The sequence below is a fragment of the Sorex araneus genome, chromosome 8, assembly GCF_027595985.1.
Source record: "Sorex araneus isolate mSorAra2 chromosome 8, mSorAra2.pri, whole genome shotgun sequence".
Lineage (NCBI taxonomy): Eukaryota > Metazoa > Chordata > Mammalia > Eulipotyphla > Soricidae > Sorex > Sorex araneus.
Window position 1 is genome coordinate 26,657,362 of NC_073309.1, and position 26,528 is coordinate 26,683,889.

At 43.8% G+C, this 26,528-nt stretch overlaps 1 protein-coding gene across 9 annotated transcripts in view; it reads right to left on the reverse strand.

The window, feature by feature from the left end:
* CHD9 (chromodomain helicase DNA binding protein 9) overlaps window positions 1-26,528 on the reverse strand; it is a 230,944-nt gene that overhangs the window by 146,555 nt on the left and 57,861 nt on the right. For 5 of the 9 annotated variants that reach the window (XM_055145076.1, XM_055145078.1, XM_055145075.1 and 2 more), the window contains exon 1: window positions 8,367-8,493. The exons of 2 other annotated variants lie outside the window; for them this stretch is intronic. The gene's annotated coding sequence lies outside the window, so the exon portion shown is untranslated. Of the gene's footprint in view, window positions 1-8,366; window positions 8,494-14,778; window positions 14,954-15,061; window positions 15,260-26,528 lie in introns of those variants that run through there. 2 more of the 9 variants (XM_055145074.1, XM_055145072.1) reach the window with 2 other exon arrangements.

Here is a 26,528-nt window from a genome sequence, read left to right on the forward strand (position 1 = left end):
AATGTAATGTGAGTCCCCAGTCTGCATCGTGGCTAAGTATGGAAGCACCCCAACCTGAAGCTGTGCGACCCTGGGTCACCCTAGTAATATCCACAGAAGAATGGAAATTTTTATAAAATGTGCATCAAAGGACACTAACAGGGGCTGAAGCAATAACACAGTGGGTATGGCATTTGCCTTGCACTCGGCCAACCCGGGTTCGATTCCCAACATCCCATATGGTCCCCTGAGTACCGCCATGGGTCAGGGGTAATTCCTGAGTGCAGAGCCAGGAGTGACCCCTGTGCATCGCCAGGTGTGACCCACAAAAAAAAAAAAAAAAGAGGACACTAACAAAAAGAGACAATGAATAAAATGGAACATAATAATAAGAATAATAGCAAATCAAGGACCAGGGAGATAGTACAGAGGTTAAAGCACATGCTTTACACATACTCGATCCTCATTTGATCCCCAGAATATTTCATTCTTGTAGATTTAAAATTATTTATCAAGAGGATGGATGCATAAGTCCTCTATTAGAAGGCATGATTCTTGAGTTTAGCACCAGGCATCATCCCTGAGCACCATTGAGTGTGATCCAAAACCCAAAATTAATTAAAAAATTAAATTATCCATCAAAAAACCTCTCCATTCCTCTACCTCAATGCCATCTCTGGAAATCAATGGAAACTTCTATGATGTTTCTATTAACTTGACTGTCTAGATACTACATATAAAACTCATATGATATTTTTGCAATTAACTTTACTTAGCATAAATCTTCAAGGTTCAACCTTGTATCATAACCCAGCATTTCCTTTCTTTTTACCTTTTTAAGGCTGAACAATATTCCATTGTATGTTTATTATGTATCATTTAAAATTCTGAGATACTTGGGTGTTGTATGTTTTGTGTGTTTGGGGGGAATTTTTTGAGATTTCTTTAAATAAGCATAAGATGCTTTAGAATCAACTGAGAGCAAACTTAGCTGCTTAGTGGCAAGTAGAGTAAAAGATGTTTGGACAGACAATTTAATCTTATGACCCTATTTGGAGCCCTGTAGTATATTTTAAAACTAACCAAAATACTCTGAAAATAATTCTTTAACACGTTAATGTTGCCAGAGCAATTATGTCAGTTAACTCACAAAGCTTAACATCCTCATTAAGAATATACAAGGGTGGGGGCACAGAAGGTAGGATGTTTGCCTCGCATTCAGCCAAACCGGGTTTGATTCCCAGCATCCCATATGGTCCCCCGAGCACTGCCAGGAGTAATTCCTGAGTGCATGAGCCAGGAGTAACCCCTGTGCATCACCGGGTGTGACCCAAAAAGCAATATATATATATGTGTGTGTGTGTGTGTATGTATATATTTATGTACATGTATATATATGTACATATATATATATATATATATGTGGGTCTGCAGAGATAGTAGAGATAGGGTACTTGCCTTGCATGTGGTCAGCCCAGGATCAATCCCTGGCACCCCATAAGGCCTCCATGTGTGACTCCCAAGTGCAAAGCCAGCAGTAACTAATCCCTGATGTGGCCCCAAAACCAAATAAAGAAGAAAACAAAACAAAACAAAACAAACATAATATGTAAAGAAAACTATCTGTCGGGCTGGAGAGAGTTCAGCTAAGCACATTCCTCACATGCGGAGACCCAGTTCAATACCCATCATGGCACAGTACAGAGAGCACTGCTGGGTGTGACCCAAATATCAAACTAAAAAAGCTTATCTATGATTTAACTCTAAAATTACTTTTTAATTAAAAGATATGATTTTGCTTCTTGAAGGTATCTGTCATTCTATACCTAAAATTTCTCAAAACAGGTGGAGACAGCTCTCAGGACAAACAGTGCAGATTAAGGTGCTTGCCTTCCATGTGGTTCAATCCCCATCAGCACATATGATGTCCAAGCAAGCCAAGGGTTACTCCTGAGAAGTGTCAAAAATAGGCCCTAGCCACTGCCAGGTGTGCCTACCCCCATCCCCCTCAAAAGGCTGGATTATATGCCTTGGCATGTAGTAGTCCCTAAGTTTAGTGCTTGGCACTGTATGTCCCACCAAGCATGACTGCGGTGGGCCTGGAGGCACCCAGCACTGCTGGTACCACATTATATTACACTGCATTACATTACAGGGCCCAGGCACTGATCCATCAGGCCAGAAAAGCAGGCGTGGCCTCTCAGCCTCCTAATCACAGTCTGAAGTGCCTTTTTCCCTGACCTGCAACAAATTCCTTGAAACTGTAAGGATATTGCTATTTTTTAAGAATTCTCATACTAATATGATCTTAACATATAACATGTTAGCAAAAATCAGAACAGAAAAATCATTGAAGTAGCTTTCAAGAAAGACATCCTTTCAAATTGCTTCCAATATCTAATTAGTAAACAATTACACTGGTTTTATTTGGTTTAGATTTGAGGACCACAACCAGCAGTGTTCAGGGTTTTTACTCCTGGCGTTGTGCCCAGGAATCACTCCTGGTGGGGTTTAGAAACCATATGGGGTGCCGGGAACTAAATCTAGATCAGACATGGGCCAGGCAAGTGCCTTACCTGCTATACTATCATGTCTCTGGGCCACAATTCTATTGTCTTAATGCATAATATACAAAATCACTACACAAGTCTACACAATGCTAACATCTTTTAATATCTGCATTTACTTACACTACTATATTAAAACTGTTCTGTGTATTCTTGATGATTCCTATTAGTCTAATTATATTATGTATTCCTTCAACTGTTTGATTATAAAATAAATTCTATCAGGAGCAATAGGAATGATCATGGCTCCAGCATCTATTCTGTAAGATGAAGTTGCAAGTTTGAACCCTGGCACCACCACCATACATACGGACTTCAAACTCTGCAGAATCACTGCTGCATGTTAATTCCTGGCACAATAACAAAGTTTCGCACTGTAGCCTAAGTGTGTGTGTGTGTGTGTGTGTGTGTGTGTGTGTGAGCACCACAACTGTAAAGCTGCACCTGGCAAGTCAAGCAACTAAGACTGCTGGCAACGCAATCAGGTGTGGGATCCCCAGGAGCACCACAACTAGTCATGTGCAACCGTGTTTATTGCAGCATAAACAATTGAAAAAAAAAAAGGAGGGTAAAAATAAAGATTTAGATTATTCGTCATCTAGAAAAATTATCTAGACAATTACTGGCATAGCTGAAGGAGTCAGGTGTGTGTTTAAATTCTAACAGTCACCTTCATTCTATGATTTATGTCTTTATGCAAGAGGAGTTCTTAGAATCTTTTAGTGTGTTTCCTTATTTGACTATCTCTGTTGCCAGGCTGTTGCGGTGTTCAGAAGAAAACACTGAAACCAAGGCCGAGGGGCAATACAGCAGGTAGGGCGCATATCTTGTATGTAGCCAACCTGGGTTTGATCCCCACCACCCAGTACGGTCCTTCGAGCTCCTCTAGGACTGATCCCCGGGCCAAAGCCAGGAGTAAACCCTAAGCACATACAGGTGTGTTCCCTGAAACAATAATTGATGTTATAATAATTAGTTAGCACTGCTGTCCCACTGTTTGTCGATTTGCTCAAGTGGGCACCAGTAACATATTTCAATTATTTTATACTTATTTTATACTTTTATACTTATTCTTTACTATAAAAATAGTAAATATTATAATGATTTATTCTAATTCTTTCCTTCTCACTGATCTCTAAAAGTGAAAACAAAGATGAAGATTCTATGTTGAGGGGATGGAGAAATAGTACAACAGGTAGGGCATTTGCCTTGCACAGTTGATATGGGTTTGATCCCAAGCACCCCATATGGTCCTGAAAGCACAGCCTGTAGTAATTGAATGCAGAGCCAGGAGTACTTAGCATCATCAGGTGTGGACCAAAAACCAAAAAGAGAAAAAAGAAAAAAAAAAGAAAGAAAGAAAGAAAAAGAAAGCATCTATGTTGGTATGCGGACAATCTAGTAAGATTCATCTCCTATTTGATTGTTCTTAGTTTTCAACTTATTTAAAAATATTCATACTGATCAACAGTACCATCAACTGCTGAAATTTATCTCTGTTCTCCCAACATACGTACTTGCTCATTTTACAGTATAATGTTCCTCTTACCATTATTTGCCTTGATTCCCCATAAGCAAGTTGTCTCCAACCACCATTCCAAACATTAGTGCTTAGCCCCCAAGTATGGAAATACGGAAAACCAGGGATCTACTGTCATGGGGTTTTGTTGATACTGTTGTTGCTTTGTTTTTTGGCCAAACCTGGCAATGCACAGGGACTTATGAACCACCAGTGACACTCAGGAATCACTCCTGGCAGGCTTGGCGGACCATATGGGATGCTGAGGATCAAACCCAAGCTGGCTGCATGCAAAGGAAATGTTGTACTATCTATCCACCCCTACTGCCCTGGTTTTTGACTGCAGGTCCACAGACAGGTATAAAAAGAGAACAATAATGGAGCTGGAGCGATAGCACAGCGGGTAGGGCGTTTGCCTCGCACGCAGCCAAACTGAGTTCGATTCCCAGCATCCCATATGGTCCCCTGAGCACCGCCAGGGGCGATACCTGACTGCAGAGCCAGGAGTAACCCTTGTGCACCGCCAGGTGTGACCCAAAAAGCAAAAAAAAAACAAAAACAAAAACAAAAAAACAATAACTTAGGTGATTGCCTAAGCTGTTTAAGCTGAAATGCTGCCTAAATTTTTCAAAGTTTTTCCAATCTCCATTAGTATGTGTAAGAAATTCTCTATGCCTAAAACGTAACAGTCTTCTGCCTCAATCCATTTAATAAGTAATGTCTTTGGGCGTAAACTCAAGTTCTGTGTGTCATTGCCAGTAAACCTGTGTGTGTACATAAACACAGGTCTGTGCAAACTGTTAAGCACTTTCAAATTGTTAAGTATATACACACGTGTATAAATAAATTACAAATATATCTATATACATATATATCTAGGTTATCTACTATTTTGCACCTTAAACACTACATTATCAGACCAGAGTATTAATACGTTGTGTAGGGGCATTTGCCTTGCAGGCAGTGAGACCCGGGTTGGATGGCCAACATCCTGTAATGTCCCCCAAGCACCGCCAGGAGTAATTTCTGAGTGTAGAGCCAGAAGTAACCCCTGAGCATCACTGGGTGTGGCCCCAAACCAACAAAAAACCTGACTACATTATCATTCTTGGCCTACCTGTCTTTCTTTCTCAGTACACAAGATGAATGCAGACATAAAATAGAAAACTTATTTTAAGCAATAATATATAACTTTCACAAGTTTTAAGAATGCTTCAATTGACTTGAACCCTTAAAAATTAGTAAAATGGGGCCTGAAGGCAAAAAGAGGTGAGGTGCTCTCTTGCGTGCAGCTCACCCTGTTTTAGTTTGATCCTAGGCACCACCTGTGGTCCCCCAGCACTCTGAGGAGTAACTTTAAGCCCAGAGCCAGGAGTAGGCACCACTGAAGATGGCCCAAAACCAAAACAAACCAAAATTGAAATAAAGTACAATAAAACAGGGCCAAAAATATAGTTCAAAGGGCAGGAGCATATGCTTAGATATGAGAACCCCAATTATCACCAGTAGAGATCCCCAAGAACAGAGCCAGAAGAGGTAGGCACTGAGCATTTCCTAATATAGCTCAAAAAACAATATATATGTATATTTAAAAACCTATAAAAGTGTTAAATATTCTGTTTATTTTATCACACACAGTCATCTTAATTTTTAATTCTGTTATCCCTCAAAGAATGCTTCATTAACTCATGCAGGAAGCCCTAAGGTAGTTAACAGAAGAGGCTCAAAAATAATGTAAGATTGAAACCCTGGCAGAACTATAATCCTTCAACACTTATTAGCTATGTAATCTTAGGCAAGTCATCTAATCATTTTCATTCAGTTTCTTCATCTGTGAAATGGGAGTTATCACAGTACTGATCTCATAAAACTATTATAATAACCCACATAAAGTACCCTGTAAACACAGTATTTTCAAGCTGTGCTCCTTGATGTGATGGATAATCTTCAGCCATTTAAGAAGGAGAAGGCTTTAGGTTTCCCCTGCTACCATTTCCTCCCCAATAAAGATCTTACCCTGAATACTGTGTTTATAGATTATGGTTTAAAGTAGGGATTTTTTAAAAGTAAAGGATTCCTCCCGTAAAAGAACTGGAGGGGGCCCCTTCCGGCCCGTCCGGTGGCTTCCGGCGGCGGCCGCACGCTCCTGTCTTCTCGGCCGCCGTCATGGGTCGCATGCACGCTCCCGGGAAGGGCCTGTCCCCGTCGGCGCTGCCCTATCGCCGCAGCGTCCCAACCTGGCTGAAGCTCACGTCCGACGACGTGAAGGAGCAGATCTACAAGCTGGCCAAGAAGGGCCTGACGCCGTCCCAGATCGGCCCCCTCCACTGTTTTCACATCATCACTTATATATTTTTGGAGGTGACAACATCTGGCCTTGCAAAATGTTCAGATGTTACTCCTGGTGGTGCTTTGGGAACCCGGGTTGGCCGCATGCAAGGCAAACAGCCTACCCTCTGTGCTATCTTTCCAGCCCCATCAACACTTAAATTTTATTTTCAAAGCCTCTGTCCAATTCATTGAACATGTTTTCCTCGTTTTTAGGCTACTCTTTTCCAAAGATAAATCTTTTAATTTTGAGGCTGGAGTGGGAAGGAGAGGTGCTTGGTTCCACCAGGCAATACCAAGGGCTAACTCCTGGTGGTGCTTGTGGGACCATACTCAGTGCACAGAATCAAATATCAGGGTTCAGAGAGTTAACTCAACAGGCCGAGCATATGCTTTGCATACTGGCGGTCTGGCACAAGGTGCCCAGAGTTCTATTGGGAGTGACTCCTGAACACACAGTTGGGAATAACCACTACTGAGTGTGGTACAAAAGCCAAAATGAAAGAATTTCAGAAAGTGTTTTAATTAAAACTGAAACAACAAATCTGCAAAAACTATATGGCACTACTACTGGAGTTGAACATATGCATACCCCTTTTCCATTCCTAGAAATCTACTTTCCATAGAATTTGGTGCCTACATGTGCCAAAAGACATATACAGTATGCTCCTATTGGTCATATTCTTAAAAGTTCAAAACTAAAAAATATGTTCGTTATACATTTGAATCAAATGCAAGAAAATGAACTACACTCATAGAGAAAAACACAGATTAGGCTGCACAGACATAATACTAACAAAGTTATACAAAGTATATAACATTTTTCTTATACTTTGTAATGGTTAAAAAAGGCAAAATTAGTCAATGGTTTCAATGTCAACATAATGGAAGGTTGAAAGTGAGCAATAATTGGATGGAGGGCAATTGACATGCCAGTAACATCTTATCCTTCACAGGAGTAGTGGCTTCAGAGAAGTATTTTCTTTGTACTAAGTTCTAAAGCTGTAAACGTATAGCAAAGCTTTTTAAAATGCTATCATATAACAAAATGTATCCAATGTTTGGATTTGGGGCCCCGCACCCAGTGGTGCTGGGAGGTTGGTAAGATTAGGCGACTATGGTGTGCATCTTGCATACAAAGCAGTTACACTTTCCCTTTCTTTACTCTATCCCTCTACAACTCAGCACCACACACAAGCAGGCAACCTTAGATGGGCATAATGTCTGAGCAGGGTATGACTCCAAAATTAAAACAGAAAAAAAAAAAAACTTTGAAACCCAGACATTATTTCTAGTGAGCCAGGCGATAAAACAGCAAATAGGGCCTTGCATGCAGCCGACCTAGGTTCGATCCCCAACATCCCATATCCCAAGCAACACCAGTATTGATTCCTGGGTGTAGAGCCAGGAGTAACCCGACCATCATCAGGTGTGACCCAATAAGCCAAACTAATAATAATAATAATAATAATAATAATAATAATAATAATAATAATAATACGTTAATAGATAATTATTTTAAAATAATGCAAAAAATAAACACTATTTTGATGCTTCTTTCATATACAAGAACAAGTTATATTAGTAGTTATCTTTCAGAAGTACAATTACTGAATTCCAATAGTATGACTTACAATACTTACTACTATTGTTGCTTAGTCAAGTAAACTAAATTGAAATTACCAGTGCACAAGAAAAATAATCTTTCCACCCCCTCAGGTTCCAGATTTCAAACTACATGCTCTTGTAGCAATACTGAAAATCAGTGTTTCAAGTTCTAAGTATAATGAAAAATTGTTATTTACTTGGTAAACTTTACACTTAATAATGTCAGACTATAACAGAAACATAGCTATTTGATAAATTACAATAAATTATTGACAAATTACCTAAACTATAATTTTTACTCATAACCATTAAAAATAAAGTTGGCGGGGGGAGAAGAGTAATAGTACAGCCGGTAGGGAATTTACCTTGCACGCGGCTGACTGGGGTTTGATCCCCGGCATCCCATATGGTCCCTCTTGCACCGCCAGGAGTTATTCCTGAGTGCAGAGCCAGGAGTAATCCCTGAGCATCGCTGGGTGTGACCCAAAACACCTAAATAAATAAATAAATAAATAAATAAATAAATAAATAAATAAATAAATAAATTTGGGGCTGGAAAGTACTGTGAGTATGCACCTGCCTTGAATGCTGCAGACCTGGATTTGATCCCCAGTATCACATATAGTACCCGAAGCACTGCCATGAATGCAGAGCCAAAAGTAACTCCTGAGTATCCCCAGGTGTGGCCCCAAAACAACAAAAAGATAAATTGACTATCAGGTTGCCTAAACACTAAAGAATGCTGTTATCCTGCAACTATCAAGACCATACAAGACTTTCCTATTATCATCATCCAAGTGACAAAAATTCACCTACTACATTTGAGAATTTTTTTTCTTCAAATGTTTTTTTTTTTTTGCTTTTTTTTTGGGTCACACCCGGCAATGCTCAGGGGTGATTCCTGGCTCTGCACTCAGGATTCACCCCTGGCAATGCTCAGGGGACTATATAGGATGCTGGGAATCGAACCCAGGTTTGCCGCGTGCAAGGCAAACGCCCTACCCGCTGTGCTATTGCTCCAGCCCCTTCTTCAAATCTTAATTAACATATTAAAAATATATTAACATATGAGGAGGCCAGAGTGGTATTAACAAACACTATAGGGTGTTTGTATAGGGTGCTTGCCTTGCTGCACACACAGATGACCCAAGTTTGATCCGAAGCACCCCACACAGTCCTGAGCCCGCCAGGAGGACTCCCTCAGTGCAGACCCAGGAGTAAGCCCTAAGCACCACAGGGTGTGCCTCCCTAAAACATGCATACACACACACACACACACACACTCAAATTAACTTTCACAATTATCTTTCTTAGAAATGTCATTTCAAGGGACAGAGTGATAGTACAGCTTGTAGCGTTCTTGCCTTACACGTGATTGACCAGAGTTCAATCCCAAGAATCCCTTATGGTCCTTGTACCGCCAGGAGTTAATTCCTGAGTGCAGAGCCAGGTGTGACACCCACCACCAAAAAATAAAATAAAATAAAACATGCCAAAAAATAGAATTTGTAACTTATTTTTCTAGCAAATATGAAGCTATTCCTCTCAACAGACTATAAATGGTATGGTCTGACATATAGTTAAATCTATCCTGACTGAGGCACTTATCACTGTGTTAAACGCAGTTCCCAGTCTCTTGGAAAACTTTTCTTAGGATATTTTTCAGAAGTTGATTAATTGTCAACCTCCTCCTCATCTTCCCTCTTCATCTGGTGAATTTCTCAATATGTCTAGTTCCTTTAGTCAGTAACCAGGAGGTCATTTTTTTTTTAATTTTTCCGGCTTAAAACCTAACCCATTGTGATAGTTAATTTCCTTGCCATTCCATCCCGTTTATTTTCTATTCTGATATAACTTGTTATATAAGATAGCATTGTATATGTAAATATAATATACATACATATATATGTGTGTATATATGTGTATATATATATATATATATATATATATATATATCCTTGTCCTTTTCTTCATCTCTATTCTGTTCCTCTAGCTTCAGGTACCATTTCTTTTTGAGGGTAGGGCAAGGGGAGCCATACCTGGCTATGTTCAGAGATTATTCCTGGCTCCAAACTTTGGGATTATATTCCTGTCAGGCTCAGGGGATTGACCTATGTTGCAAGTGTAGACTGCATGCAAGGTAAGTGCTGTACTATTGCTCTGCCCCACTACAATGTCTTATCCAGACAAATTTATGCATCAAATACAAATTTAAGTACTTAAGCAATTCTGCCTTCATTTTTGCTTTTCCTCAGTTTATTCTCACGATAGTAGTATTTTTTATTTTTTAACTAAAATTTCAATTTAATCAAGATTTTCTACTCAAAAATTTTTGACATCTAATATCCTTAATAAAAGCCACAAAGGGGCTGGAGATAGCACAGCGGGTAGGGCGTTCGCCTTGCACGCGGCTGACCCGAGTTCAATTCCCAGCATCCCATATGGTCCCCTGAGCACCATGAGGGGCAATTCCTGAGTGCAGAGCCAGGAACATTGCTGGATGTGACCCAAAAAATAAATAAATAAATAAATAAATAAAGCCTTAAACATGTCTTATCAAGGTCCTATCTAATCTACTCTCCTTTTTTATCTTTAAGCTTTCCTCTTTGCTACTGCCACCATGAAATAACTTTTTGCATTTCTTCTAGGATGGGGGGCAGGGGTGGGAAATAGGACCACAACCAGTGGAGGAAATATGTGCTGTTACCACTCCTAGAAATGCTCAGGGGACTGCATGTAGTGTCAGAGATCAATTCTGTGTTTGGGTTTGTTTGGGTTTTTTTTTTTTTTGGCTTTTTAGGTCACATCCAGTGATACTCAGGGGTTACTCCTGGCAGTGCCCGGAGGACCACATGGGATGCCAGGGATGGAAAAGGTATCGAACGTGTACAAGGTAAAGGCCCTATCCACTGTGCTACCACTCTGGCCCCCATCAGGGATCAATTTTGGATGGGACGCAAGCACCCTACACACTGTACTATCACTCTGGCCCTTCTTCCAAGATATTAAGATTTCTAGTCTTTATGCATATTTTTCTTTCTTCCAGGAAACTTCTTCCTGTATGCTTTCTTTTTCTCTATCTTGATTGAAATAAATATCACCTGATAGCAGCTTTCCCTGCCCACAACCAAAATTCCTCATTTTTTCCCTCATAGCACTTTATTCCCTTTGTTTATTGAATCCATCACACTTGTAATTTTACATATTTTATTTTCATTATTATAGATTCTACAAAGGCAGAAATCAATATGAGCTTAATAAGTTAATTACATTTAATAAATAGAATAATCATTAATATGCATGTATTAATCTACTTAATAAGAATGGCCTGGAGTCCAGAGAATAAATTATAGTTCAAAGTGACTTCCCCTTCTCTGGGTCTCCCCACTGTCACTTGGTCAGCTTTCTGTTTCTAAAAGGGAAGAGTAAAAAGTTTCTGCAAACAGGAAGGCAATATAGCAGAAGGAATGTCAGTAAGTTATCAAATAAGTAACATAAATGATAATGCTACAAAGTTATCACATAAGGGAGAAACTTCTAAGGACTATAATGACAAATGATTTTATTCCTAAAATGGAATTTGACTTAAGTATTCACAGACTGGTGAATTTCTGAAACTTAGGTATATGGGAGTGTTGCCTAAGGGAAGAACAGAGATGCAAAGTGCAGCAACTTACATTTACAAAATAACTGAAAAAGGTGATTTTAAAAAATGTATTTTATTTTGGTTTTGGGGCTGCACCTTGCAATACTGTGTGCAAGGGTCATGTACAGGGGACCACGTAGTAACCAGGGATTGAACGTGGGTCTCCTGCACGCAAAACACGAGTCAACCCCTTTTAGCTATCTCCAGGCCCTCCTAAGTTTATTTTCACTCTGACCAACTGCCTCCATTTCTCTACTCTTGCCTATGTTCTTTATTCACTGTACTGATACCTAAGGAAGTGTCCCCGGCAGATAGTCAGTTTTGGTCATAATTTTGTTTTATTTTTTTTTCCTTCTCTGCCAGACTATTTCTTCTTCTACATCAAAGACACATCCTTTAACCAACCCAAGTTTGATCCCCAGCACTGCATGTAGCTCTTCTCCAAGCCCTGCAAGGAGTGATTCCTGAGCATAAAGCCTGTACACAGCTGTCTGTGACCCCAAAACAAAACAAAAAAATATTAACCCTTAAAAAAATCTAAAATGAGCAAGGGGATATAGCTCAAAAGGCTGGAGTTCATGCTTTTTAAGCTGAAACCCCAGGTTCAATCCTCAGCCCCACAGGCTACCCCAAGCACCACCAGGAGTGACTCCTCAAGACTAAACCCAGAGTGGCCAGAAAGCAATGCTGGGTGTGGCCTCAAAACAAAAACAAAAACTCAAATGCTCACAGAAACCAATAATTCTATTTTAGACTGATACACATAAATATAATTTTACTTCTAAATGCTACTTTAGTTCCTGCCTCTTAAAATTTATGCATTAAGCTCCTCTCTCATTCTACCCAGTTCCCATAGGTTAGACTTCAAAGGTCTTATTCAATGTCATTATAGAACACGTTGTTAAAGCAGATAAGGGGTTAGGAGTTAAAAGTTTTACAGTACTTTCAAGTTGAAAATTTTTATGATTTTGGTAATCTTATCTGGTCAGAAGCTTTTTCCACAGATGTATTAAAGTGCTTTCTTATCTTTATTCATAGCTGCCCACCTGAGGTTTACTCTTTTTATAAAGTTCTCAGGGAAGGCTAACCATACCACTATTTGTTTCAAAACCTCTGCCTTTTTTCTTATGCTTAAATCTGTGAAATTTTTTGAATTTCAAGGACAGATCTCATGGGACACTTGAAGCACAGAACTGTGAAGCCGAGAAAATCAAGGTTCACAGAGGTTGAGAAACCTGACTATAACCTAGAGCAGTTGTATTCTCTCCTGTCAACACTCACTTCTATGTCAAGGTTTCACTAGTTACAACAGCACAATGTGTCCTTCTCCCAATGTTGTTATTTCCTATGTCCTAGTTAACTAATGGTAAGGTTTTTGTTTTTTAACTCTAACATACCCATTCTCCTCAAACTGTTCAGAGATGACAGTCACACCTTGAGAAAGACTCCACCCCCACCAGCCTCGGGGGCAGCATTTTATGACTATACTAATTTTATAGAAAATTCTCCAAGGACTAGGGTCTGCCAATACTTTGCAGTATACTATGTGGGGCTGTTAAGGCCAAAAGAGAACTCTCAAGAAGATATACAACACAAGTTTGACTTGCTTGAAGAAATAGATGATTTTCATTTGACGATGCCTGTCAAGTATTTGGAAGGCTCTGTGCTGCCTATCAGCCAAAAACTCACTTAAAACTACAGATCTGGTAAATCCAAACACTATGATATCCTTTTGCATTTCAGATAAAATTAGACACACCCCATTACACACATCCCTTCCTCTACAATGTGTTGTTCCCTTTTTATGTTCACCTTCAGGTATATTCAAGTGTTTGTAGACCTAGTGGTTCTGAAAAGTACAATAATGCAGAGTGTTTAGGCAGAGGTAATATTACAAGACAAGCTTTCTTTTCTGTTCAAGATCATAGCTGATTAAGTAGAACTGGAGCGCTGTGAATCAGAAAAAAGGAAAAGGTGAAAAGGAGCATGCAAAACTGAGAAACTAAATTGTGAGGGTGCTTTTATTAAGAAAGATAACTTTATTTAATACGGGAGGGAGGGGGGAAATTCAGAGGTCTGTAACGAGTACTTCAGAGAAAACGGATAAGTTACAATGTTTCTATCAAATCCCAGCCCTCCAGGAAAGTAACTGTGTAACATTGTTAACATCACCATTAAAATGAACCTTAGCTACTTTGTTCTTAAAAAAAAAAAGTTTCTTTTTCACAAAACAAAAAAAAAGTGGGGGTTTGGGGTAGGGGTGGGGAGAGGGTTTGGGGGAAGGGGGGTGCAAAACTAAACCAAAAAAGGAAGGAACAGAAAAGCACCAGTCCCCATGCTGGCGACTGCGACAGGCCAGCGGAGAGACACCCAAGCTTTCCGGGTCGTGCTTGGCTAGGGGCACTGCTGTCCGCGAGGAGAACCCAGGAACCACCCAGCACGTCCCACAATCCCCCCCCCCACCCCACCCCACCCCAGCCCAGCCCGAGCCAGTGGCCGCGGCCTCGTGCACGCGGACCGCCCAGCCCCAGGGCTGCGGACGTGGAGTGAGCGGCCCTCGGGGTGCGCCCCCGGGGAAGGACCCGTCCGCCCCCACCCCCCACCCCACCGAGGCGGACGCACGCGGGCACCCTGGTGGCCGGGGAGAGCGCCCAGTTGCGGGGCTGCGGGTGGAGGGGGGAGGTGTCGGGGCTGACCGTGCCGCGCCGGGGGACCCCAGCGCCCGCGCGGGACGCCCTGTCATGAGTCACGGAGGCGAGCGAGCAGGCGGGCAGGGAGGAGCGCGGTGAGGGGAGAGGAGGAGGAGGAGGCGAGGCAGCGGGATGGAGGGAAGCCCGACCGTCCCCGGGCCCTGCCCGCCCACGCCCTCCACCTCCGAGCGACGCAACAGGCGCGGCGGCCGGCCGGGTCCCGAGCCCGGCGTGTGTGCGGGGCGGCCGCGGCGGCGGCGGCGGCGGCCCGCAGCCATGACAGGCGCGGGGCGGGCCGCGGGCGGGCAGGGCCGCACGTGCGGGCAGCGCCCCCTCCCCGGCCCGGCCTCCCGGCGCCCCGACCCCCTCCTCACCCCGCCACCCCCCACCCCCGCGGGCCGAGCGGCGGCGGCGGCGGCGGCGGCGGCGGCACGTACTCACCGCCGCGCGCGGGGTCTCGGGCTTCGCCAGGACGGAGGCGCCCCCGCCGCCCCCCGCCTCGCCCGAGACTGACACGCACGGCTGGGCCGGGCGGGGACGGCCTCGGGCGACCCCCCGGCTTGACACGGCCCGGGTCCCGCCTCTCCCCACCAGTTGAGCCGCGGCCGCTGCCCCCGCGGTGCCCCCCGGGCCCCCCTCCCCCCGCCCCGGGGGGTGGGCAGTGGCGGCGGGGAAGGGGGGGGGGGAGGCGGGTGGCAAAGCGGCGGGCGGCGGCGGCACTTACCGGCGGCGCGGCCAGGCCCCCCTGTCAGCGCGGGGCCGGGAGGGGAGAGGAGGGAGGAGTGAAGGGGCACCGCCTCCCCCGCGCCGCCACGCACCCGCCTGATTGGCCCGGTTCACTCCCCCGGCGCGACCCCACCAGCCCCTGCGAGCGGCACTCCGGCAACACCGGCGCGCCATTTGCATATTTGTGCCCGCGCTTCTGATTGGCCCGCGCGCCGAGGGGCGGCTGCGACCGCCGCCGCTCCCGCAGCGCCGCGCCGAGCGACCCGGGAGGGAGGCTTCCCCCCGCCCTCCTCCTCACCTCTCACAGTTCCCCCCCGTCACGTCCCCTCACATCCCCTCTCACATCCCCTCACATCCTCTCACCTCCCTCACTCCCCTCACATCGCTCCACATCCCCTCACCGCTCCCCCTTCCCTTCACGGCCCGACCCGACCTGAGGCGGAGGGCGACGGAAGGCGGGGTCGCCGCCCTGCTCCAACATGGCCCCGCCACGCCGGCCCGACCCAATCGCCGGCGTGGTTCCTCCTCGGAGGCCCCCCCCGCCCCCCTCCCCGACACACACACTCCGCTCCCGCCCGGTAGCGCCCGCGGGGCGGGGAAGTGTGGGGGCCGGGCGCCCTCTGGCCGGAGCGCGGGGCAGTGCAAGCGAGTGGTGGCCCCGGGCGCTCCCCTCCGGCCGCCCCGCCACGTCAGGCCGCGCCCTCGCCGCCTGCGGCCTCTCCTCCTCCCCTCCCGTCCCCTCCCCTCCCCGCGCGGCCCGGCCGCCACGTCAGGGCCCCCCTGCGGGCGCCACTGACCCAGCGGCGGGGCCGGCGCCGAGGTCACGCGCGGGGCATCTCCCTCCCCCTCCCCCCGGCCCGCCCGCCCGCCCGCGTGCTCCCCGCGCTCGGGAGCCCCCCGGTGCCACGCGTCCGCGCGGCGAAACAGGGGAGCCCGGGCGCGCGACCACCACGACGATGCCGCCGCTGCCGCTGCTGCTGCTGCTACTGCAGCGATTCGCTCCGCAGCTAATAAATCAAAGCACCTGCCGGGGCTCCCCGGAGGCCTAGATCAGGGCGGCGCGGCGCCCCCCTCCGTCGCCCCCCACCCCGGCCCCCAGGGCTAGAGAGACGCTGAGGTGCTGACGGGCACCCCAGGGCAGGCCCACCTCGGAGGGCGCACAGCCATGGGGGGCGAGGAAGGAACAAACGGAGGGGAAAGGGCACGAGGGGCCCAGGGGCGCACTGTCCGACAAGCAGGGGAAGGAGAGCCAGGGACCCGGGGAGGAAGGCCATCGGGGACACCGGGGCTGCCGCCCGCTCAGGTCACTAATTAACCGAGTGACCCACATTAAATCATGATGTGTCCCTGGGCCTCGGTTTTCCTTTCTGTAAAACTGGAAATGGCTGGGCAGGTTTTCTCACAGCCCTTCTGGACCGCGCAGGCCCCGCGAGCGGTCTTTGATACCGAATCAAAACTTGGGCAAATCCTTGTTGGAATGAGAGGGGAGAGACCCAACAATGGAATGTTCGGACTTTTTAAGCCGGCCTACCTTAGGTTTGTTCAGAACCGTTTCAGGGTTCCCACGGCCTGCGTGGGTGGGCATTTAGCAATGCAGCATGCAGTGGAACAGATCGTCTGCAGCCTCCATAGAGAAGCAGGAGCGTTATCACTGTGCCTGGCGGTGGCCAGAAAGGCGCTGCCTTACACTGGGTGCCAGATGCCCGGTCTTCATACTCCCAGGAAGGCCCTCCACAGCAGATCCACGCAACTCTGGCCAGCGAGCCAGGGGAGAAAAAAGATGCTGAAGGGCTGGAAGAAAGCCCTGCTGAGGCACTAGTTATAGCTTTGATCCCTCTCAAGGATACTTAATAACCACATACTAAGATAAGAATGCACAGAAGTTTCATCTCTCAGATCCCTACAGCACGACTGGTTTTGAATACTGCTTTAGTTTGCAGCTTTAACGTGTTGAGTTGAATTTAAGACCTGGGGCACCCATGTATCTGGCACCAAGGGCTGGACAGATAGCACAACAGGTAAGGCTCTTGCCTTGCATGTGGCTGACAAGGACTCAATCCCAGTACTACATACCAGTCTCCGGACCTCTGGTAGAAGTAATCCTGAGTGTAGAGACAGAAATAATACCTGAGCACTGCCAGGTGTAGCCCCCAAACATCTGGCACCATAGAAAACACACACACACACACACACATACACACATACACACACGCACACATGCACACACGCTGTGCTTTTTTTTTTTTTCCTTTTTGGGTCACACCTGGCAATGCTCAGCAGTTACTCTTGGTTCACATTCAGGAATTACTCCTGGCGTTGCTTGGGATACCATATGGGATGTCGGGTATTAAACCCAGGTCAGCTGCATGCAAGAAAAACGCCCTACCCACTGTACTATTCAAACTGTGCTTTTGACCATACTTTTGCCACCAAGAAATTTCAAGTACTCTTGACTACAATTAATATAAAAATCACTTATCCCTGGGGCCAGGAGAATGTACAGTGGTAAGATGCCTGACCTGGGTTCAATTCCCAGTACCACAAAGTCCCATGAGCTTCCCAGGGTGTAGCCCTGGGGGCTCCCAAGTAATCCCTTCACCACAGGGACTGCACAGCACCACATCCTCCAGTCCTTGCACAGAATTACCAGCCTAGTTGACTGAAAATCACAGGTCAGGCCCACATATCTCCTGAGCATCGCTAGGAGTCTACTCCCCCAAATTTTCTTACAATTAACTAAGCAACATTATCATTGCTGTATTTTCTTCGATGAATAAATAACCTCACTTTAACATTCTGTTTAAACTTAAATCTGTTTTTTATGTCTCCATATTACTGGGCTGGCACTACTCCATTTATCTATCTAGCAACCCTCTTTTATTTTTCTTTTTAATTGAATCACCGAGAGATACACAAAGTTGTTCATGATTAGGTGCTGTTTTTTTTTAAATTTTATTTTAATGAAGGACATACCCAACCGTGTCTGAGGGTATATTAGGGCTATAGCTGGTGGGTAATGCTAGAGAGATGGAGCACCAGGGATTGAGCTTAGTGCCTAAATTATCTCCAATGTTTCCTTTTTTCTTTTTTCCTCAAGTCACATCTGGTGATACACAGGGGTTACTCCTGGCTCATGCACTCAGGAATTACTCCTGGCAGTGCTTGGGGGACCATATGGGATGCTGGGAGTCAACACGGTCGACCCGGTGCAAGGCAAAACGCCTTACCCTCTGTGCTATCGCTCCAGCCCCCTTCCTTTTTTTTTTTTGTTTTAATTGTTTTAGAGGACAGCACACACAGCAGTACTTGGGGAAGTGAGGTAGTCAGGCTGCTAGTGCTCAGTCAGGGGGGATATTAAGTTGGCAGTGTTGGGGCAAGAGGCAATGCGGTGCCAGGGATCAAACCCAGGGCCCGGCACATACAAAAGAACTGTTTTTTTTTTTACCACTTGAGCCACATTCCCAGCCCATTTTGATGTTGCAATTCTCCTATGATCTCAATTAGTTTAGATTCCCAGGTTTCCTGTAAATTGTGTGTGTGTGTGTGTGTGTGTGTGTGTGTGTGTGTGTGTGTGTGGTTCCTTTGGAAACCCAGTATCTCATTCATGTGACACCTACTTTGACTGCTCAGTGACTAGTTTTTACTTATTTTTTAAATTTTAAGATGATCTTGATAACTGAGGTTCTGAAGACAAAAACTATGAAGAAGTTATTGCAAAGGGGGCCTCTAAATCTCAAAATATGGAGATTAGACCAGTCAACCCAGTCCTCGGCAACTTAACCAGAAGTAACACCACCATCAACATCAAGGTCTAGACACACTGGTCAAGCACTCTATCACGCTATCACGCTATGTTGTGTTCTGAACATAGAACATGTGTCCATGCTCTATCCCTCTCTAAAGTAAAACCAACCACATTCCTTCCCAGTGCCCTTCAAACAACAAAACTCTTATCACCAGATACAATGATTCTGGTCATCACAAAGTTCTTGCTGCAACTGTGAACATCCCCTGCACTCTGAACACAGCAGAGTGTTTTGATACACTGTAATGTAACTTAATGTAATGTAATGTAACAGATCCCCGGAACTATGAGTGAAGATTGTGTGTTGTAGAGGAACTGGCAGTGGTGGGAGTTGGGCCACACCCTACCATGCTCAGGTGTTACTCCTGGTTTTTTGCTCAGGGGGCCATATGTGATGCTGGAGATCCAACCAGGGTGCTGCTGTTTGCAAGGGCAAACACCTCAGCCTATGTTCCCTCAATCTGCCTGAAAGGGTTTTGCTGTTGTTGTTTTGTTTTTTGAGGTTTTGTTTTGTATTTTTTGGATTTTGTTTCCGTATTTTTTTGTTACTAGGGCTCAAATCCAGGACCTCATATATACAAAACATGCACTTTTGAGCTGTATTTCTGGCTAAAGGTTTATATTTTCTTCATTTTACTTTCACAACTACTCTATGAGGAAGAGTATTTTCCCATTTTATAGATGAAAGGGATCCAAAACCCAGTCTGCCATCTTTTGCATATTTTGCATGTAGAGGACATATTTTGCATGTCTGAGAACTGAGTTTTGTTCCCCACCAAAGACAGAGAAGGGGAAAGTGCAAAGTAAGACACCATGAAATGAATGAACGAAAATACCTTCAGATCATACATCTGCTAAGAGTCTTGTGTCCTCAATGTCTAAAGAGCTCTAAAAGCTCTGGAACAAACAGGGCCAAGGAGATGGCTCACAAGTCACACAAGCCTTGAATGTTCGAGGACCCAAGTTTGACACCTCGCCCCCCTTAGCAAACTGAGTGTACACTGACTGTAGCACCACTAGTGGCCCACAATGCTGATAGGCCTAAGTATCACTCTATTACTGTGCACTAGAAGTGAACCATCAGATCTGGGCCAATTATTATAGTAAATAGTCTCCCAGATCTTGAATATTAGTAGGAAGGCTCCCCAAAGACAAATAATTCAACTTTAAAATGGGCAAAGTACTGGGAGCTGGATATGTAAAGTGGGTAGGGTGCTTGCCTCGTACGCAGCTGACCCACATTCAATCCCCAGCATCCCATATGGTCCCACAAAAACTGCCATGAGCAATTTCTGAGTGCAGAGCCAGGAGTATTGCCAGTTATGGGTTCAAACTCACAATAAATGAATTAATTAAAAATAGGCAAAATGTTTTTTGAATAAACATTTTCCAAAGTAGTATCCAAATAGTCAATATACATATATATGAGAGGATACATACTACCACCAGCTGTTAGGAAATGCAAATAAAAACCACAGTGAGACACTATTTCACTTTCATTAGGATGGTTATAATAAAAAAAAAGACAGGCCATTTATAAGTGTTGTTAAGAATCTGAACAAATTGGAACTTTCATACATTGCGGGTTGAAATGCAAAATGGCATGACTATTTGGAAAGTAGCTCTTCAGAGAGTTAAATATAGTTACTATATGGTCCAGTAATCCAAAAGAAAAAGAATGTATGTCAATACAAATGTTCATAGAAACATTATTCATAATATCCCCCCAAACGGATATAACCCAATAGTCCATACAGTAGAATATTATGCACCCATAACAAGGATTAAGTATTGATACACACTACAACTAATATTGGTAAAACTTACATTAGCAGAATCATAAAAGATCTTTAAAAGGTCACAGGTTCTATCATTCCATTTATATAAAATTTCCAGAATAAGCAAATCTATAAAAATAGAATGTGGATTAAATTTGCCTTGGGTTGGGTTGGAGATAAAGGGATAAAGAGTGGACAATGATTGCTAAGAGTTATATTTGAGGGTTGATATTCTAAAATATTCTATAATCAGGGCTGGAGCGATAGCACAGTGGATAGGGCATTTGCCTTGCACACAGCCAACCCGGGTTCGAGTCCCAGCATCCCATATGGTCCCCCGAGCACCGCCAGGAGTAATTCCCAAGTGCATGAGCCAGGAGTAACCCCTGTACATTGCCGGGTGTGACCCAAAAAACAAATACATAAACAATTTAAAAATTTTTTAAAATTAAATATTCCATAATCAGATAGTGGTGGTAGTTGCACAACTCTGGGTACATAAATATCATGTATGAAGAATGGATATACCATGAATTTCATAGTAAAAAATACTATTTTATAAAGGCTTTCTTTAATGACTCTAAGCCAGCACGTTCCAGTTTTGTTAGAGTACTACATAATACCAAGCACACACTGTATCACTGTCATTCTGTTATTCATCAATTTACTCCAGTGGGCGCCAATAATGCCTTCATTCATCCCAGCCCTGAGATTTTAGCAGCCTCTCCTTACTCGTTTTCCCCAATGATTGGAGGCTCTTTTCAGGGACAGTGGAATGACACCTGTTGTTACTGTTTTTGGCATATCGAATACTCCATGGGGAGCTTGCCAGGCTCTTCTGTGTGGGCAGGATACTCTCGGTAACTTGCCAGGCTCTCTGAGAGGCATATATATGTGTATATATATATTATATATATACACACACATATATATTTATATATGTACACATATATTTTACTTAAGTTTATTTACAGTTTTACTTGTAGTTCTAGAGTATAGTATACATGTTCATACACTTATAAATGAACAGATGTTGAGACAAAATAAACAAATGAACTTTGATCACTCATCATTAGTTAAGAAGCAAAAAAACTGCTTTATATCTATAGATAGGGGCAGGAGTGATAATACATGAGTGAAGGCATCTTGCATGCAACCGAACCCCAGTTTAATCCCTGACACGACCTAAGATCTCCCAACATCATCAGGAGTGTCTAGGAGTAGCCCCTAAACACCTCGTGGCCAAAACACTTCCCCAGAAAAAAAACATGAAGATTGTTGTAGTTTCTCATATTATTAGGCTTTGGTATATTTAACTCACTGACATAAATTTAAACGTGATCTTGATAACAAAAGTAATGCCTCCTAGGAATCTATTAGAACCAAGAAAAACTCACCCGGTTATAGACACACACACACACACACACACACACACACACATGCACACACACAACTGAGCAAGAGTGGGGCAGACACACACACACACACACACACACACAACTGAGCAGGAGTGGGGCAGACATTGGTGGAGGGAAAAGGACAATGTAACATTTAACAGGCTAGTGTTGGATACTGTATACCTGAATCTCAAGCATGAATAACTTTGTAACTTTGTAATTCAAAGTGATCAATTTTTTATTTTATTTTTATTTTTGGGTCACACCTGGCGATGCACAGGGGTTACTCCTGGCTCTGCACTCAGGAATTACTCCTGGCAGTGCTCAGGAGACCATATGGGATGCTGGGAATCGAACCCGGATCGGCCACATGCAAGGCAAATGCCCTACCCACTGTGCTATCACTCCAGCCCCATCAAGGTGATCAATTTTTTTAAAAAGACAAACAACAACAACAACAAAAACCCCTCACACGCCACTCAAACTGACACAGCACCAGACTGAGTGCTGTGCTAGTTACAGAAAAAGTATTTGTGGGGCTGGAGCAATAGCACAGCGGGTAGGGCATTTGCCTTGCATGCAGCCGACCTGGGTTCGATTCCCAGTGTTCCATATGGTTCCCTGAGCACCACCAGGAGTTATTCCTGAGTGCATGGAGCCAGGAGTAACCCCTGTGCATTGCCAGGTGTGACCTAAAAAGAACAAAACAAAACAAAAAATAAGTATTTGCACATAGATAACAGTAAATTTACAATACTGAAAATGTATTTATGAAATATTTTACAGTCATCTTTACTGACATATGTACATGGTGAGGCATTAAATTGAAATGTTCTTTCAGAGACCAATGGCTAAGTACTCAGAAATATTAAGGTAAGCTTTTATTTGTTTTGTTTTGTTTTTGAGCCACGCCAGCATTGCTCAGGTGTTACTCCTGGCAGTGCTTGAGAGAACATATGGGATGCCAGGAAATGAACCTAGTGAACCACATGCAAGGCAAATGCCCTACCAGCTGTACTATCTATCACTCTGGCCCATGCTTTTAAATTTATTATTATTGTTGTTTTGGTTTGGGGGACGCACCTGACAGTTCTCGAGTGCTTGAAATGTGTTCCTGGTGGTGCTTCAGGAGCCATGTGTGGTATATTGGGACTGAACTGAGGCCTCCAACATGCAAAGCATGTGCTCAGTCCTTGGAGCTCTCTCTCTCTCTCTCTCTCTGGCTCCTAGGCATGCTTTTCCTATCTTTTACGCATATTATGTCCATTGATAACTTGAATGTTGTAGGCCCCACTGTATCATAGGAAATCACATTATTTCCTTTTATTTCTTGTCTCTCGTTAATGAACAGTAATTGTACATTAGCCACTGGGAGTTGGAGAATTTTCTAACTCTATGAAGAACCCAGGTTCTTAGAACAGGAATGAAAGTTATCACTGGGAAGCACCTTAACCTCCTCTAAGTTCTTGCTCAAGCAGACAGGAAAGAGTTTAGGGGGGCGTTCAGCTGGAGCTTCGAGCACCTCCAAGACCATCTGCATTGTTTGCTAAACCAGACACGGTGATAATAACAAACTCCAAAGGATGCAACTAGTCCGGCAACCATTCTTCAGACACTTCCTCTTAGGCCTGTTTAATCAGGTACAGATCGTAGAGTCTATAACTTTATCTACCTTATCCCCTGTTTTTTAGCCAGGAATATACTTCAAAGCTTGAGCCTACTGACAGTTCAAATCTCCAGTCCTGCTTTTAGAAACAGTTGCTTGTCCTAATCTTAAAAGGTCTCCAGGAAAAAGAGGTTTTCACTGTTTTCCTTGATAAGACGTCCCTGAGCGTCCCACTCCCACTCTTTGTGCATCTGACTCCTTTGGGTATTAGAGGCACTCCTGGAGAAGCGGCATCTAAATCAAGTCTGGAGAGATCAAAAGCATAAAATGTGACTATTTTAGAAATGAATTCATCGAACAAATATTTAAAGGGTGTCTGTGAAGTGTTAGGTACAGTGTAAGATGCTGAGACTATAACAAGGAACAAGATAGATGGCTCCTTTAGCACTATGACAAATAATTTTGTAAAGTAAACAAATACACACTGATCATTTTTATCTATTTTTGGTAATATAGATACTGTCATTGCTGTGCTTAAAACCCATGTATCAGGCTAGAAAGAGAGGAAAGGGATTAAGACATTTGTCTTGCATGCAGACAACCCCAAATCTACCTCTATGGTTCCCCAAGAACTGCTAGTTGTGAGTGACCCCTAAGCATTGCCAAATGTGGCCCAAACTCTTCCACCCTTCCCTCCCCAAATAATTCCATGTGTCAGGGGTGAGGGTATGTCTCAGCGATTGTGCACTTATTTCCTGGCACACATAGCTCCCCAAAACCACCAGAGGTAGTCCAAATCCCTTGCTGCCCCAAACACCCCAAATCAAAACCACATATCACATATATAATACATGACATATATATGCATGTACATATGTGCCTGTATGTATGTGCATATATATAAATATATATATGTATATATCTCTCTCACCAGGCTGAGGGCAGAAAACTACAAACAGTTTTTCATGAGAGATTTAGAAATTTTTTTCTAAATTAGAGATTTCAGAGACATCAGGTTTTTCCAATTACCTTTTTTACTTTATAGGTATTATAGGCATCACATTCGTTTTTAGACACTGTGATTCACAAAGTTGTTCACAGTAGCTTCAGACATACAATATTTCAACACCAATCCTACCACCAGTGTCAGCTTCCGTCCACTTGTGTCCCCCAAATTCCCTCCCACCCACAAGCTTGCCTCTTTAACAGACATGCCTGATGTCTGGCTATTGAAGTTTGGGTTTCTTACTGGCTCTGTGGTTTAGATGTACACATACACCTCACCTCTACCCTACCCAAGTGCCTGAGGCCCTGTCCTCTTCCCCTCCCTTCCACCTCTTTTTACTCACTCCTTCCTCAATTTCTTTCCTTCCTGGTCCTTATTTCTGTAGCCTAGGGTCAAGGGTAATCTAGAAAGTTCTTGTCTGTAGGCATTTTATTTCAAGTAGAAATCCATCCTAATATGGATGGATTTAAATTTAAGTCTATCTCATCTTTTATAAAGAGAAAACTGCTCCAGAATTTTTAAAGCACATCTACTGCACGCAGATACATGTGTTTATTTTTAGGTTTTAGTGCTGGAATTGATCCAAGGGCCTCCTACATGTGAAGCATACACTTAACTACTAGCTACATCTTAAGTCCCCTTTGGAGATACATACATACCATACACACACACACACACACACACACACACACACACACACACACACACACACACATATAGGCACACTCAACAGCTCAACAGTGCTCAGTGATAATTTCTGGCTCTGTACTGAGGAATTACTCCTGGCAATGCTGGGGGAATTATATGAGATGCTGTGGTTCAAACCCATGTTGGCCTCATGCAAAGGGGGTCCCTACTAGCTGTACTATCTCTCCAGATCCTGGATATTTCTTGAGGTTTTTTTTTAAATTAGTTACAGTCATAAATATAATTGTCTATAGTTATATTCAAAACTATATATGGTCATCAACTTTCCTGATTGTATCGATCAGATTTTATTCTCCTACTCATGTCTTGGGGGAAAAGCTTACTGTTCGGAACAAATTAATCATTTCATAATGACCTCAATTTTGTGTGTGTGCTTCTTACAACTGGGTGAGTTTCTTCTTGCCTCAGATAGACTTCTTAAGTTTTCTTTTTCTTATTAAGACCATCTTTTATTAATTTTTACTTTTTTTTGGGTTTTTTTTGGGGGGGGTCACACCCAGCAATGCTCAGGGGTTACTCCTGGCTTTGCACTCAGGAATTACTCCTGGCAGTGCTTGGGGGACCATATAGGATGCCGGGGATTGAACCCGGGTCGGCCGCGTGCAAGGTAAACGCCCTACCTGCTATGCTATCGCTCCAGCCCTAATTTTTAACCTTTGGTTTTGAACTATACTCAGCAGTACTTGTGGGCTACTCCTGGCGTGGTGCTCAGAGTTGTACCTGGGAGTGGGATCTGATTCAGGACTTCCACACTCAGCCCAGTGTCCAGGACTACAACTCCTGGCTCTGTGCTCAGGGGTCTCTCTAGTGATACTCAGGAGACCATACTTAGTGCCGGATATCAAACTGGGTTGACTACACACAAGACACTACACATCTTACACTATCTGTCCAACTCCTCTAAAACCATCTTTTAAAACATGCTTAATTCATCAAGACCTCTTTATCATTTCTTATGTAAAAGTATTTGAAGATTAGAATTAGAATTCTTAGACATATTGGTTGAGGATATATATATATATATATATATATATTAACTCTTACTTTTTTTTGCATTGAATACCATGGTTTGCTTTTATAGAACGTCATGCCTACCAGAAAAACAGGCTTCACATTACCTGCTCAAAAAATATGGGTTAATTAATAAAAATTAATTTACTATCAG